This window comes from Schistocerca serialis, chromosome 2 (assembly GCF_023864345.2).
Source record: "Schistocerca serialis cubense isolate TAMUIC-IGC-003099 chromosome 2, iqSchSeri2.2, whole genome shotgun sequence".
In the NCBI taxonomy this organism is placed as follows: Eukaryota; Metazoa; Arthropoda; class Insecta; order Orthoptera; family Acrididae; genus Schistocerca; species Schistocerca serialis.
The window spans coordinates 393,407,532-393,425,068 of record NC_064639.1 but is presented as its reverse complement, the minus strand read 5'-3'; positions in this window follow the sequence as shown (position 1 = coordinate 393,425,068).

Below are 17,537 nucleotides of genomic sequence, written 5' to 3'. Positions count from 1 at the left end.
AGACCGAAATGTGGTAAAAAAAAAAACACAGTTGGACGCGAATACGCGACTCTAAGTTTAGAAAGCACGACGGTTACCGCAAGACCACGGGCTCACTCCAGCCATACCCACTCGGAAGTAGTAAACACTTCCTCCTAACACTTCCGCATCTTACAGTGTTGCCAGATTGTGCAGATTGCCGGACTTCAGAGATGTCAGTGGCGGTCAGTTTTATTGTCCACCTTAAGTGAACGACTCGGACTTAGTATCTGTGGCGGCCGGCCGGCGGTCAGTTTTTATGTCTAAGACTGTACGTTTCTTGACTTTTCTTTAGTCATGCTTCCATTATTAACCGCAACGTCAGAGTTGCCTCTCTCGTGCCTTTACTTTTCCGAAAGCCAAACTGATCGTTATCTAATGCATCCTCAACTTTCTTTTTCAATCTTCTGTATATTATCATCGTAAGCAACTTGGATGCATGAGCTACTAAGCTGATTCTGCGATAGTTCTCGCACTCGTCAGCTCTTGGCGGCTTCGGAATTGTGTGGATGATGTTTCTCTGTATGTCAGATGGTATGTCGCCAGATTCAGACATTCTATACACCAACGTGAATAGTCGTTTTGTTGCCACTTCCCACAGTGATTTTAGAAATTATGATAGAATGTTATCTATCCCTTCTGCCTTACTTGATATTAAGTCCTCCAAAGCTAATTTAAATTCTGATTGTAATTCTGGATTTAGGAAAAGGAAACTGATAGATTTAGGTTAAATATAGTGGGAATTGGTGAAGTGTGGTGGCAGGAGGAATGTGAATTCTGCGCAGCTGAGTATAAGACTTCAAATGCAATATGAAATAGGTGTAACGCAGGGGTAGATGTAATAACGAGTAAGGAAGGAGGAAAGCGGGAAAATCTATGGACAAAAAATGAAAACAGTTTTTCAAAATTTTTCTTATTTAACTTACTAAAATTGCCTCTTTGTATCTGGTGTACTGGCGCTTGTAAGCCACCAATTAATTACGTGGAAGGATTGAATCACAGCAATCAATTACAATTACATTGATTTTATAGTTCTTTCATAATCACTTCTCAGCTTCAAATAGCCATCTTCAGTGCATTTCAGTAATTTAAAATCGAACAAACTCGCGGGAGTAAATTTCATAGTATGACCTTACTGGTGTAGACGCAGAAGACAACTCAGTTGGTGGTTTTGTAAACAACCAACTCAGTTTCCTTCGGCTTGTACACCCGTAACATCATATGGTGACTGTGTTTGTGAGTTCATTGGACTGCCACTCAAATTCACTGAAGATGGCTATTTATACCAGAATTCCGGATATGCAAGAACGGGAATGCGACTGACTGCTTTGTTCCATATCCTTCCTTGTAGTCTACGGTCACTGTACACAATGGTTCTTTATGGAATTAAAGTAGATTACTAATTGCGCATACGTTTCATATTATTGTATAGATCTTTTTGGTTATGTAACTTGTCGTACTTCTAAAAATTTTGACACAAAAGTAAGCGTTTGCCTCTTGACAATTCGTTGCGTCATTAAGGATACTCCGTTACTCTGTCGCCGCATACCAGCAGAATTTTGTTTCGTGTTGCTGTGATCACTGTGGTACCGTTAGTTTACCTCCGACTTTTACTTATGAACATGTAATTTTGCTGTGCCCGTGGTGCAGGGGCTATGACTCTAATTAGTAATCAGAACATCTTGGAGCCCGGATTCGATCCACGTCATTGCTTAAATTATGAATAAAAATTATCGTCAAAGGCGGCTAAAGACTTCCGGCACAAGAGTTCACCCTCGTCCTACTACAGACTTTGTCAAAGGTGGTGGAAGAGCCGACAGAGGTTAAGGACACTCTTGTCCTTTGAGTGGGAAACTGCCATTAAAGGCAGAAGAATCAGCAATGATCACCAGCATCAGGATGCAGAAGTCAATGGAATTCATTGCATTAAAGACAAATATACGAATCCGCAGAACATGGGGCCTGTAATTGAAAAGGTGTAGCGATGATCTCTCTATTTGCAAAGAAATCCAGACTAAAACACCATTCTGATATTCGGGAAAAGACTACCAAGGGGGAGGTGACTATTAGAATAAGATTGAATCACCAAGGAAAGGATAACTTCCAACAAGCCGTAACGTGGAATGTGAGAAGCATGAACATAGTAGAGAAGCTAGAAAAGATAAAAAGAAAAACACTAAGGCTAAGTCTAGATGTAGTGAGGGTCATCGAAGTGGAATACAAAGAGGCAAGGATTTCTGGTCAGACGAGTATAGGGTAATATCAACAGCAGCAGAAAATGATATAACGAGAGAAGGATTCATTGTAAATAAGAAGGTAGGGCAGAGAGTGATTCACTATGAACAGTTCAGTGATAGGGTTTTCGTGGACATCGACATCGACAGCATGCCAGAACCGACAACAATAGTTCACATATAAATGCCCAAGTCACAGGCAGTTGATGAAGACACTGAAGGATAATGCAGTACGTAAATGGAGATGAAAGTCTAATACGCATGGAGTACTGGAATGCGATTGTAGGGGAAGGACTATAAGAAAGAGTTATGGGAGAATATGGGCTTGGTGTAAGAACGAGAGAGGAGAAAGACTAATTGCGGTATGCAATACATTTCAGCCAGTAATAGCGAATACCTAGCTCAAGAAGCAAACGAGGAGTAGGTGTACTTGGAAAAGACCGGAAAGTATGGGAAGATTCCACTTATTTTTGAGAACATTTGTCGTGGAGAAGAGTGGTCTGGGAAAAGGTGCTTTAAAAATGGAAGCAATCAATCTCGACCGCAGAAACATTAATTTTGTGGTAACCGGTTGCAGTCAGTTTTTGGCCATCGTTAGACTCTCATACTGAAATATGAATTTTGAATGGTTTCAGAAGGATGTCTGATAATAGATACAAAATAAACTATGTCATATATAACTATATTAAAAGAAGAAATTATTCCTACGATGGTAGGCGGTGACGGTGAATGGAGCGGATGTTATAACTCCACGAACGTCAACGCAGTTGTTGCTTAAATACGCGATTCAACGATTGCCAATCAGGCACACAGAACGTAAAACAGTTATTAAAATAATGTGTGTACGAAATGATTGCAGGAAAGCTAATAAAAAATGAAGAAAGAGAAGCATTTCATTGTGTAAATTAACTGTTATAAACAGCATTTCGTCAATATGTGATGAAATCGGTCGTGTGAAAACAGATGGCCATTTACGGGGATTTATTGCAAACTCGTAGACTGTATTCCAGAAAAGATAGTGATTAAGCGACGAAAATTGTTCCCGTGGTGTCGGCGTTGTCGTATTGGTATTCATTATCTAGCAGAAGACCATTTCAGGACTGTGACAGCGACTGGGTGGTAAACACGTACTCACTTGCAGACCGATATGTAGAAATGTATTGCGGATTGTTCCTGGATCGTAATGCCGCCGAAAATACTGTTTGAGTAGCGTCCTTATTTACCACTGAAGCTACGCGAGAGATGTCGATGTGCACGTTTCGACAGAAGACGAATCAAAGTTGCTACAGTGACTAGCTGTTACAGAAAACTGGCATGCCAGTTATATGTGTCAGATCCTCCAGATAACACTGACCAAATAACCAACAATGTAACAAGTAAAGTAGAGTGCTTAACACCTAAACCATGGAAAAATAAGTTTCAGGGAAATCTGTGGACAATCGTTGAATTTTTTAAAGAGATAAGCTCAGTAATGCGACTGACACGTAGATAAGTTAACTTTGAAAGCAAATTGTAAATATATGTGCGCTAACTTCTCGCTGTCAATATATTTATCTTTATTTATGAACTTGTGACAGGTAATCGTCAAACATGCATCAAATTTAGAGCTGTTAAAATATTTCTTCCTGCAATATGAACTATGTCGTATATACGCAAAATCTACCCATATGGGAATTAAATGAAACTATTATTCTGTAAATTAATCGTGTACTAACAAAATGGTTTGCGGGGCATCATTAGTGTCACTGAATAAATCAGTTATCATAGGTAAATCCCGGTCCTAATAGAACGCATTGTTATCTGCAAAATACTTGTTTTGTGGCGCCTGCAAAAAAGGGAGAAAATGTATGAGGCTAGGTCGAAGACAAGAAGGAAATGGACGTAAGATTCTACTCTATAATAAAATCAAGACAATAATTAAAATAAAAGCAATCTGACCAAAGACACGTTTGGCATGTGATTATATGAATTCCTTAATTGCTGCTGATCGATATTAAGTGCTGTGGTACACCATGCCAAGCATTGCAACATGTCTGCATACTCCAGAACATGTCTACAAACTGGTAGAGGCGTTGCTGTTGTTCCACTTTCTGACTTATACAGCGCGAAGAGGGTTCGTCCACCGATGCACTGCATGTTTCTTTTGGTCCCAGACATGCAGCAGCCATTCAGTTTTTTATATCAGCATCTTGGCAGTCCTTTTTTATGAGGGGACCACGGTGTAAATGTGCACCATAGAGCGGAAAGACAAACCCATCGTTGAAATTTTGGCGTAGAGCTGTATTCCATCCCGATACTAAACAGCCCTCAAATTACCCTCGATAATGATGACAAGTGTCTGATGTCGGTTTGTGACACATGCCCAAACCATAAGTGACCATCTCCCTATTGAAGCATATTCAGCTGACTGTAACAGACAGGCACTGATATCCACCGTCCCCACATTTTTCTCCGGCATATTCTCAACCCATCGACAAATAGAACCTAATGCCATTGATACAGATTCTATTCCAGATCTTCCTCAGATTTACGACAGACTTTCTTTTACCCGATGAAGCTTTTGCTTCCTGTCCCTGCTAGACAAAACCTTCACCTCAGGCAGCTGGATAAGAGCATTCTGTGATAAGTGTATGAGAATCATGGAGGACGTTATCTAGCTGCTTTCCATATCTTTAACTGCTTCTCTTCTTCTAATAGGACACGCGTAGCGCCTTGAAGAGCCACAATACATCATTGTAGAAACTTGACATTGTGCTTCTTAGGCACTGCTTGCAAGTATCCGAATTATACTATTTAGCTGTAATACGAGAGACGTTCAGTAAGTAATGCAACACTTTTTTCCTGATAACAGGTTGATCTTATGCAGTATTCCAACACACCACACTACTCCCCACTCTTTTGCTACAAAACCATGTTTTTCAACATTTTCCCCGGTCAATGCGAAGGCCTCACGTCACCTTAGAGGGAGGGCCGTGCGCTGCATGGTATCATTACTGGTCGACGACGGAGCCAACGTCTTGCGGCTTCAGTAACCTGACTATCATCCACGTACTGCTTCCCGCGGAGTACATCAAAATGTTCAAATGTGTGTGAATTCCTAAGGGACCAAACAGCTGTGGTCAGCGGTCCCTAGACTTACAAACTACTTTAACTTATGCTAAGAACAGCACACACACCCATGCCCGAGGGTGAAATCGAACCTCCGGCGGGACGGGCCACGCAGTCCGTTCATGACGCCTCTAACCGCGCGGCCACTTCGCGCGGTGGAGTGTATCCTTCGTTGTGCAAAACAGGTGGAAGTCGCAAGGTGCCAGGCCTCGGCTGTAGGGTGGATGATGGAGAAAAGTTAAATGAAGTTTTGTGAGTTCCACTTAGGTGCGCAGAATTATGTGAGGCCTTGCGTTGTTGTGGAGAAGTTAGTTTGAATTTTTGTGGTAACAGACACGATGAAGTCTTTTCTCCAGTTTCCGAGTTGATCGTTGCACCATGAGGGAGGAATTCAAATAGAAAAACCCCTTCATAGTCCCACAAGACCGTCGCCGTGACTTTATCGGCTGAGTGGGCGGCTTTGTACTTTTTCCTCGGAGGAGAGGTGGTCTCTCGCCACTCCATGGATGACCGTTCTCTTTCCAGTTCGAAGTGAGGAAGCAATGTTTCTTCGCCTGTGACGATGGTTGACAAAAACTTTCACGATCAACCTCGTGACGCGCAAGCAACTCCGCACAGATGGACCTTCGTGGACGAATGTGTCAGCATTACCGACAGAGACGTCCAGTTGTACGGCGAGGTGATCGATTGTGATCTGTCGATCACCTCCAAACAGAGAATCCACACGTTCAAACATTGCAGAGCTCACAGATATGTGCGGCCGGCCAGCACGCAGAAGAACGGACAGTTTTGCGCAACCTTGAAGCGATGGTAAGAGACGCCCCGCCCATCTACTCTCCGTGCTTTTGTTCACTACCAGGTCTCCTTAGACATTCTTAAGCGCTTATGAATATCTGAGATGCTCTGGTTTTCCTCCAAAAGATACTCGATAACAGCTCTCTGTTATGAATGCAGGTCCGTTACAGAGCCTTTTTGAAGACTCGTCTAGTTCCGCCACCTATCGGCACCTCATGAAACTATAGGGGCTGCAGTGCGAATTTTCTACTATCTACTACAAAAAAATTTTTTAACCGAAATTGCCCGAGAGAAAGGTATATTGCATTACTTACTGAACGCCCTCGTATATATTTGCCTAACATTGTAACGATATTCCAGGTGCATAGTACAATGGCCCCATCTAGAGAATCTGAGTTTGTTACCAAATATGTTTACTATGTGAATATAAATGCGGTGATGTCATTATAAAAGTGTGAATGGTTATGTTATATTAAGATTATGAAAGAACGCAACGAATGATTTCTGATATCATAAAAGTTCCGTTATCATGTAGCAATGAAAGTTTGTCTCCTTCGTAATACCAGTTAGGATAGCTCAGAATGTGAAAATACTAATCGTATCAATCCCGTAAATGTGAAACATTTTTTGTGGTCTGACAATAACCCCTACTACATATACAGTAACTAGATTACAGCACGTTCAGATATTGTTCACTCTCCTATGGCAAAAAACTTTACATTTATCATTTGCATACGAGACACTGCTGCGTCGCGCCTAACAAATGTGACGTGTGAGCCATTCCCCGCAGCCTTTCAGGAAAGGCTGCCCAGCCTCTCCTCCCGCGATGGATCGCTGTGGAGCCAGGTGAACGGCAGCAGCTTTCCTCAGGAGCAGCGCGCATCTGCGGTGAAAGTGGTCTTGCTGGACAGCCAGCCACGTCTGAGACAAGTGACTCAACGCACGTACTCAGCTGGTTTCAGCCATTGAGAAAGGGCCATTGAGAAAGGGCATTCACTCTCGTACGTACACCACTGGATGCACGCAACAAAATCTGAATAAACTAAATACAGAATTTCTTGAATGATGACGTTGCTTCTGCCGAGACTGTATGTCTGAGGTTGTGTAACAGTGCTGTTGACCAATTTCGGCAGTCTGGTGATTGTCCAAGTTCTGCATATTTTATAGCGTAATATGCTGTTGTTGTGGTCTTCAGTCCAACGACTGTTTTGATGCAGTTCTCCATGCTACTCTATCACATGCAAGTCTTTTCATCCAGAGACGAAATATATTCGCAGTTGCTAATATCAACCACCATCGTCTGTGTATTGTAATGAAGACAATGAAAATTTTTCCGGACCGGGACTCGAGCCCGAACTTCCTGCTTTATGAGAGAGATCGCCTCAACCACTCGGCTATCCATGCACGAATCACCGCCAGACCCAAACTTTCGTATGCGGTAGTCCATGTGGCGTAGCCTACACTCGTCAGTTGTACGTTATGTACATTCCCGTCCAAGTAGGACATATCTATTGAGAGTCGAGGGCTCGCTATTTCGGATCGTGTGTTATTAGGTACCGTGGTTGTTGTCTGCCTGTCGTATGACATATGTTCGTAAACATATGTTTTTGAATATCGGTATAATGGCGAACACGACGTTAAACAAATAGAAACACTCTCTGCGGAAACAGTGTTGTATCAATGTATGTATCAATAAATTTCCAAAGACCGTGGAACCAAACCCGAAAAACATAATACTGCGACCTTAATACGATGTATAGAGCGTAATATGTACATGCATCTGAAGTAAGTCAACTCAAAGATTTTTGCTACGAAATGTTTTTACACTATTTCACGTGGTAGGCCTAAGACATACCAAACGAAACTACCCAGAGTCCCAAAAAATGGCAAAAGTACAATGTTTGTTAAGTCTTTATAGTAGCACCATTCTTTAAAATAACACGATAAGTGCTCACTATAATCGATTCCAATTTCACTGAATCACTGAAATTCACCAACTTCCCGATTAATTATGGAAGTCATGAGATACATAACATTAAAGTAGACTTTTAACTTGTATTCTAGTTCCTGAACTGGGAACGGAATATAACATACATTGTAACAGAGGCTATGAACGATTACTACATGATTACAGCAAAAGAGTTCCTTTTCTTGACGACCTCCTTGTAAAATCATATGCTTGCTTTTCGCTATTAATGTTTCCTCCTCGGCATACGATGTGTCTCGTCAAAGAATTTTGATTTTCCCTAACTCACTTTAACGAGCCTTACTTACATAAGGAATCGTAGCTGATCATTCTTAGAACAACATAGACCTAAGAAGCAGCACATTACGCCATGTGTACCATAGCGTGTTGGTTAGCATTTGGAACACGATGCAGCAGCGATTCTACACACCGTGAATTCTGTAAGTCTGTGGCAGGATTCCAGTGGTGTATGGCAACAGACGCTTACCAATATCGAAACGGCAGGAAGCAGGAGAGTGGGGAAATAGATGGTGGCAGTGGTTTTACTGGACAAACTTCAATTATCATTCATTAACAAAAGACCAAATCTAAACATTACACATAATTATGAGAGCCCTGGTTGATCACAACAGTTTGATCTCAACTTTCCCTTAATCACACATTTCCATAAGATAAGTAATGTTAACGGTACAGATTAACTTCGAAATATAGTTTCTGACATTTATCCATAAGAAAATGAGTATTAGGCCACACAAGTGGCAGCAGAATATGTATGACTGTAATTTCTCATACGCACTGTTCACGAAACATAAACTCATACATACATAGTATTACCGCACATTGATTCACCAAAAATGATGACAAAACTTAATATTATATTTCAAAGTATATTATATTTCATTTTGCAGATACTATAACTTAGCTACAAGCAATACTCTCTGATTGTGGATCATGAAAGTCTTTTACAGTCAATTATTGTATTCTTTAAAATAAACCTTCACTTAAAAACATCGCAGAATAAAGGCACACATAACTCATGTACATCAGTTAGATTAACCATAGAGGAAGTGGCCCACTAAACATTATAGAATTAAGTGGTGATACATTAACAAGCAGACAAGAAATTCTCTAAAATAAATATTCAGCACAAATCTATGCTACTATGAACATACATGACATGTACATCAATTAGTTTAACACACATCTAAGCTTTAATATAGTCTTGGCTCAAAAAGAGCACCAAGCCTTACAGGAGCGAACGGTTGCAACCTAAGACCAGTATCTTCACATATTTGGAAGCTTCCAATAGACAACCTCAGCGCTACATACAATAAACATACAACAGTGTTGTAATGGTTGGAAGCTTCCCAGTTTAGCCTCTAAATAAAACCTGACTGTCCTCTGCAGCAGATAAAAGACACAGTCACAGTCACGCCTAGCAACAGTGGCAAACAAGAAAAGAAGCTTCACATTCGAAAATGTGACACGAAGGTCCCACCCACTACGATACAAAATTTAATAAGGGCATTAGCTCAGGCACTCAACTCAATGAACTAGACAAACATGACATAAAAGACATGCTATTCTCAAGCCATCGTTTTAACATCCACTCCAACAGGGACATGGCAGGCGTAGCGTGTACCTGGGCGCCGTACCCTACTAACAGCAGCGAGAATTTGACAACCCGACAGCTTAAACCCGTTGCCGGTGAGTCCGCAATGTCTATCCCGGCGTCTTATTTGGTACAAGACACCCAAGTAATGACAGATAGACAGCTTGCATTCAATACTGGTTACGCCACAACTGGTTTCTCGTTGCACTAATCTATATGAGTGCCGCACTACTAGCCGGACACCGAGAAGTGGCATGCAAACAAACAGCCTACACTCGGCGGCCACGACTCGGGGCTGCCATCCTCGGTCACGACTGCGGCCACAACTCCAATACACAATCTTGCTGCTAGCTGACGCACTCCAGCGGCCTGTGTTTTCCTTTCTCCGTTCGTAGGCCGACCCTAGACTGAGGGCTCGCACCAATCAACAACGCTGCACTTCCGCATTGGCCACAGATAACAACCCCCACAGAGCACTCGCAGCAAGGCTCTGAGACATGCTGGCCTGTCTCAGATAGGTCATGCGGCTCACGTAAATTACGGACGAGAGCGATGTGTCTCCCGGTAGCGTCGCAGAATTGTTCCAGCTGGTCCACAAAAGGCGAACTTGGTGACAACATGAGTGCGCCACCACGTCCTGAAATCACACTATCACGGTTCTCGCATGGTAACAATGAGAATTATCTTGCTGGAAGAAGCCATCACCGTCGGGGAAGACACCAAGCATAAAGTGATCCACGTGATATCCAATAACGCTCACGTAGATCACACCAGTCATGCTGGCTTCGGCTACTACCACAAATCCCATGGAACACCGGGTAATGTCTCCTATAACATAAGACGCCCAAATCCAGCTTGTGCCAACGACATGGTGCAAGTTTCAAGTAGCCGTTCACATGGGTGACGGCGTATCCAGAGACGGCCTTCGACCTGGTCATAACAAGACACTTGAGTTTCCGGGACAGGCAACACGTTTCCATTGATCCACAGTTCATTTTCTATTATCCCGAACCCACTGCAGTCCCAATTACCAAAGTCGTTGGGTCAGCACGAGAACACAGTGGTCACCTGCTGCAGTGACCCATGTTCGACAATGTACGCTGAACGGTTTGCTGATAAACACTTGTGCCTGCATCAGCAATTATACTTGGTCGTAGGATCTGCCACAGACCGCTGCCTATCCTTCTTTCCAAAGCAGGCAACCTTCCGATTGCCGCATTAAGTAATATGTAAGGCCTTTACGTCCAATACTTTATTGGCTATTTATACTTTCACATACATTCGACCACTTTTTATAGATGCTCTCGACAAGAGTAAACGAATAGCCAATCGGCATCACTGTAACAATTTGCTTATATCAGTGAGCTTCCCATTCGCAGCCCGTAACATCATTGGAAAGAGTCTCTGCTTCGCTCGTATTCTTTACATACACCAACTCTATCAGACCGCATCTACATCTACATGGATAATCTGCAAATCACACCTAAGTGCCTAGCAGAGAATTCATCGAACCGCTTTCGCAATAATTCTCTATTATTCCCATCTCGAACAGTGCGCGGAAAAAACGAACACCTATATCACTCCATACGCGCTCTGATTTCCCTTATTTTATTATGGTGATCGTTTCTCCCACTGCAGGTAGGTGTCAAAAATATTTTCGCATTCGGAGGAGACAGTTGGTGATTGGAATTTCGGGATAATATTTCGCCGCAACGAAAAGCGCTTTTGTTTTAATGGTGTCGATCCCCAATCCTGTATCATGTCTGTGATGCACTCTCACCTTTTCGCGATAATACAAAACATGCTGCTCTTATTTGAAATTTCACGATGTACTCCGCTCTACCTGTGTGGTAAGGATCCCAGACCGCGCAGTAGTGCTCTAAAGGAGGACGGACAAGAGTAGTGTAGGCTGTTTCTTTAGAAGATAGGCTACATTTTCTAAGTGTTGTACAAATAAAGTACAGTCTTTGGATTGCCTTCCCCACAACATTTTCTGTGTGTTCTTTCCAATTTAAATTGTTCATGATTGTAGGTATTTAGTTGAATTTACGGCTTTTGATTAGACTGATTTATCGTGTAACCGAAGTTTAACGCATTCCTTTTAGCACTCACGTGGATGACCTCACACTTTTCGTTATTTAAGATCAATTGCCAATTTTCGCACCATTCATATATTTTTTTCTATATCGTTTTCCAATTTGTTTTGGTCTTCTGATGAGTTTACTAGACGATATACGACAGCATCATCTGCAAACAATCTAAGACAACAGAGGAAAATTTAATAAATTCTCAGAATAAGCTCTGACAGTAATTTAGGCAAACCACACGGCAAGGAACTTTGCCTGAAACAGACAGTTATGCAGAGAAAATGAAAAGCTTACCTCGGCGAGGCGATACCTTTAGAGTTTACAAGCAATGCCGCCTTCCCTGGTATTTAGACATGTAAATCTGCAACACAGTATTGATACATATATTAAATACAGGAAAATTTCTGTTAAAGCAAACAAATGTAATATAAAATATTAAATGCAAAATGCTTAAAAACACAGAAAATGCAGGTACAATTACGTATATAGCCAAATTTGATTGATCAGGAACACGAATAATCCAAAACAAAAGAGTCTTATTTTAGATAATTACATTCAAACAAATATTTCAGCAAGCTGTCAAGTGGCGGAAATATTGTAGTACGAGAAATACTGACCATAGACGCATGATGTTGCAGATATTTGATAATCCTGGAAATAACCAGTGCGGCTCTGAGCTCTCAGTCCAGCGCAGCACGGAGTATCAAAGCCATACAAGCACCCGGCCACGGACAGAAGGATGCCGTACTCAGCTCGACGTCGTAACTCCGCCTTCGCCAGTTACACCAAGTCTGAACATAGAGCTAACGGCTGACTGACCCACTCTGTCCGTAACTCGGCCGGCTCTCAAGGTGTACTCCAGGACTCGCTCTGCCAGAGATGATCAGCGACAAGCTACAATCGATTCGCGCTGCCAGTTGTGGCGCCAGTGAATAATGCTCGAAATCCAGGCACGCGAAAGCGATTGCGAGCCCGCCACGGCTCACCTGGCTCTTCTTCTGCAGCTTCTGGAGCGTGCTCTTGTTGTTCAGGCGCACGAGCAATACGTGGTCCTCCTCGCTCTGAGGTGCTACGTATTCTGTCTCGGCAATCTGACCATACACTACACCAAAGTTTGACGACTCATCGGTCTTTGGTCTGGAAACGCCGTGAGATACAGCCGTGCGGTGTCGTTACAATTCGCGAGGGCGTACATAAAAATCATGTCTGAGTGCTTACGAAATGAATATACTGTTATTTTTGAACGAAGAAATTTCAAGTAACTCGCTACCTGTAGTAAGTGTATACGACGGGCAAATTACAGATAGCCGAATAACGAACGTAAACAAATCTCGCTGGCAACACAACACCAGCCAGAATACAATGAGTCAAACGGGTGCACAGACAATGGAAGTTCTTAAGTTGTACCTGAATACCATTGAACGTCGTAAACGAATAATCTCGGAAGTATGTTTATACGAACTTCTTTTCTTATTTTGGAATAAGGAACCTGTCCCCAAAATTTATAAAGAACTTTTCAAACGCCAAGTTAAGGGAGCCAGACACGTCTCAATGCATCGTGAAGCGATCTACATTTAGTGTGGAGCGCCGATTTACTGTTCTCACTCATTTCAGATGACCTGTTTCCAAAAAAATTACCCTTCCATTGTAAACAGATAACAAAATCATGAAAAACACCTAACGTATTACCAACTGTCTATACAACGCAACAGTGCCAAGTCATTCTTCTGAAGCCTGGATCTCACACATTAATATAGCGTGTTAATGAACAGCTCATTTTCCGTGGATATTTAAGGCTAGGTAACTGTTACCTACGGTTTCATTCTCTTGTTTCATTCACAGATACTGGCATGTGAAAAAAGATCGAGTTACTGTGTCACCCAAGTAGCATTTCGCTTTTCTCCTAAGGCTGAGAATTGTCATGAGTAGAGGGCAGTAAGCACAACGAAATCAAACGTCCAGTACCCTAACGAGACATCTTTGTAAATCTACATGTGTTGGACAGATAATAGCGTGAGAAGAGCTGGAATGACGGTGGGTTTCGTGGTAATTCATATGAAATAAATCTGTAAGATAAATGTATCGTGCCAATGTCCTTGCTGCAGCGGTAGCACCGGTTCCCGCAAGATCTCCGGAGTCAACCGCTGTCGGGCCTGAGTAGTGTTTGGATGGGTGGTCACTCTGAGCTGCCAGCCACTGCTGGCCAGCAGGGTGCTCTCACCCCTTGTGAGGCACACTGAGGAACTATTTGATTGAGAAGTAAGGGCTCGGGTATCGTAAACTGAGCGGTGTGTTGACCACATGCCCCTCCATAACCGCATCCACTGACACCTATGAACTGAAGATTTTTTTCCGAATAACTGCTTGAAGCTAAATTTCTTAGAATCTGCTTTCTTTATTCGTCTATTGGTCTCCCCCGACAATTTTTATCCCTCAATCTTCCCTCAAATAGCAAAATGATGATTCCTTGATGTCTCAGGTCATATTAAGCGACACTTACCTTTTCTCTCCAATTATATTGAACAGTTACTCATTAGTTACACATTCCACCAGTCCAATCTTCAGCATTCTTCTGCAGAACCATATTTCAAAGCCTTGTATTCTCTGCCTCTCATCCACCTTTCACTTTTGTACAAGGATACACTGCAGTAAACATCTTCAGAAAAGACTTTCTAGGACTTACATTTATATTCGATGTTAACAAATTTTTCTTCTTCAGAAACGCTTGTCTTGCCGTTGAGTATACATTTTATATTCTACATACTTCAGCCGTCATCAGTTATTATACTGCCCAAGCAGCAAAATTCATCTACTACTAGTGTGTCTTCCTCTAATTCCCTCACCATTGCTTGATTTTATTCGACTACTTTCGATTACCCTTGTTTTACTTTTGTTGATATGCATTTTATATCGTCCTTTCAAGACAGTGTCCATACCGTTCAACTGCTGTTCCAACATCTTTATTGTCCCTCACAGAAACACAATCTTGTCGGCGAACCTCACTGTTTTTATTTCTTCTTGTAAGGGTACAACTGCACCTTCGACATACTCCTGTGGATGTTAGAATGATCGGCCTCACTCATACTGCATGATAGTCGTACCGCTCCACATTGTTCAACTGATAGCCAAAGTAGGGGTATCCCTAGCAAAGACACATGGATGTTGCTTTTCAGAAAGATAACAAATAGGATATTCGTCCAGCTATGAAACTTAATTATGTCCAAATTACTCCCTCTGTGTTACAAAAGTTTCCTGTTAAGGTACATGAACAGCTAGTTACTATAAGATCCGTTCGACCACAACAACTGCATAGAATAAGGAAATTAACAATTATTGACATGGGACAGCCTAATCTGACATTTTCATCATCATCAACCTCATCATTTCCTTTGGGCCTTTGTCCCACTGCAACATGGGGTCGTCCTAGTTACTATGTACGTGGCGATGTTAGCGTCAAAGTGGCTTCATGCCATTCCTGTCGGCACCCTGTACCCCCTGGGACAGAATTACTGTACCCCAGCTGTCTGTGTCAAGTGTACGCCATGAAATAGTGCGAACGTTTTCAAATCTCTGCGAGTCGTGTAACCGAGGAGCGATGTGGGGACCAGCCCTATATTCACCTAGTGGGATATGGAAAACCGCCTAAAAAACCACTTCCAGTTTGGCCCGCACACAGGCCCTCGATGTTAATCCGCCGGGAGGATTCGATCTGGGGCCGGCGCGCCTACCCGAATCCAGGAAGCAGTGCATTAGCGGCCTCGGCTAACCTGGTGAGTAATCTAACGTTTCCATGTCGTGATTATTTAGGTTAATTGGGCAGAACCTTAATCTGCGAATTCATTATGGAAAGATAAATCCACAGTGGACACAGAGTGATTGCGAAAATCCGCCAGAAGAATGGAAAACTACAACATTACTTATGGAGTCGGGAATGAGCCTACAGTCACTCGGAAAAAGTACGTATTTCATCCTGCAACGCATGGTACGCTCCAGTTGCTCAGTACGTCCTACACTCAGTTGGATGGAGAGTTGCGAGTGCCACGACGTGCTGCAGACTGGAACACATCATTCCTCTTGCGGACCTAGAGACTAGGTGTATTGTGCCATGTCCACGCACTCCCGACGGCACAGTTCGTCAATGCACCTGACTATGGAAACGTGTCTGAATGTAGCCATATGGTGTTCGTTGGACAGTGTCAGCCAGCAATAAACTCGTGGACTGTTCGATCCAGGCTGTTGGTCCTGGAACTACTGAAAAGGATGCCTTCCTTCTTCATTATCTATGTCTTCGGCCTCATTACTGATACCCCTCAGTTGTAGTCACACGTATGGCACAACTATCTGTATCGCTGAGGTACGCAAGCCACTCCATCTCTATAAGGCCCATGAAACGGGACAGGTCCACATTTATGGCAGCAGAGCTTTATTGAGATTCTGAGCAAACAGACACCAGTGCCAGCCTGTGAGGCACAGAACTGCGCGCAAATGTTTTAACGATCTCGGCCCACCTACAAATTTCGGAGGGCTCTGTGGTTATATACTTCATATGTGCAAATAGTCACGTAAAGTACGTTACTATCGCCATTTGATTAAAAGTATCCGAACATCGCTGTCTAATACGGAATTGACCACCAGATGTCAGGAAAGGGAGGCGCAGCAGTTTAAAATGAGGCAAGAAGTATTGTGTTGTCAATACAGAAGCAGCAACAGCAGAATCGGTCGAGCAAGTGAGCTCAGTAACTTGGGACATGGGCTAGCCACTGTCATCTGACTAACAAATCCACCAGAGACTTTTCAACTCTTCTGAAGCCGCAGTGTTGCCAGTTGGTGAAATAACTGTGAGTGGGAACGCGAAGCACAGCCATCGCGAAACCACGACCAGGCTGACTTGTACCCTCTCTTCTCCAACCGAGAGCTGAATTTAGATACCAGGTTCCGCCTGTACCACTCCGTTGTCCTACCCTCACTAACGTATCGTTTCTCTGCGTGGGTCATGATTAGTAAGTACCGGATGCTGACGCTCCAGAGCCTACAGTAAAGTTCTCAGGTGGAGTCTTTACGCCCCTCCACTCACCAGGATTGTCACTCTACATGAGGAGACAAATACAGCCCTTTTCAAGACGACCATTCGCAGTAAGGCTCGCCAACTGTACACAAAAGTGGACGTCCTCCGTGAGATAATCGCAGGACTCCAAACCTTCGGTACTACAGTTCCACGGCTCTGGCACCCAAACCCCGTTCCGCTCACCATCCTGGAGGACTCGGATTCAGGCTATGACTGACGATAGGGCCCAAACGACCACGTTTTTCAGCACGTTTCGTACAGTCACTAGCAGTGGCCTGTTCACGTCCAGCCACTTTTCTCCTTGACCATAGAGCTGCCGCCTTACTGCACCCCTACTCTGTCCTTCCACCGTCGGAGGGTGGCACGGAACTTAGAGTTCCACCGCCACACCTTCAAAGTGCTATGCTCGGTTGTTATTCTGCCCTAGCTTTGAGTCTCCTCTTACTTGTCCACCGAGACAGTTGGACCAGATCTGAATCGGTGACGCTGTATATTAGTAACCTGCCACAAAAACAAAACAAAAAAATTCCAGGCAGACCTCATGTACTAACCGACAAGGGTCGTCCAGCGTTGCAGATGATGGTAAAATACTGCACGAAATAAGCGGAAGGAAACGTTCGTGACCGTCGAGGTACTACCAGCGGTCCAACTA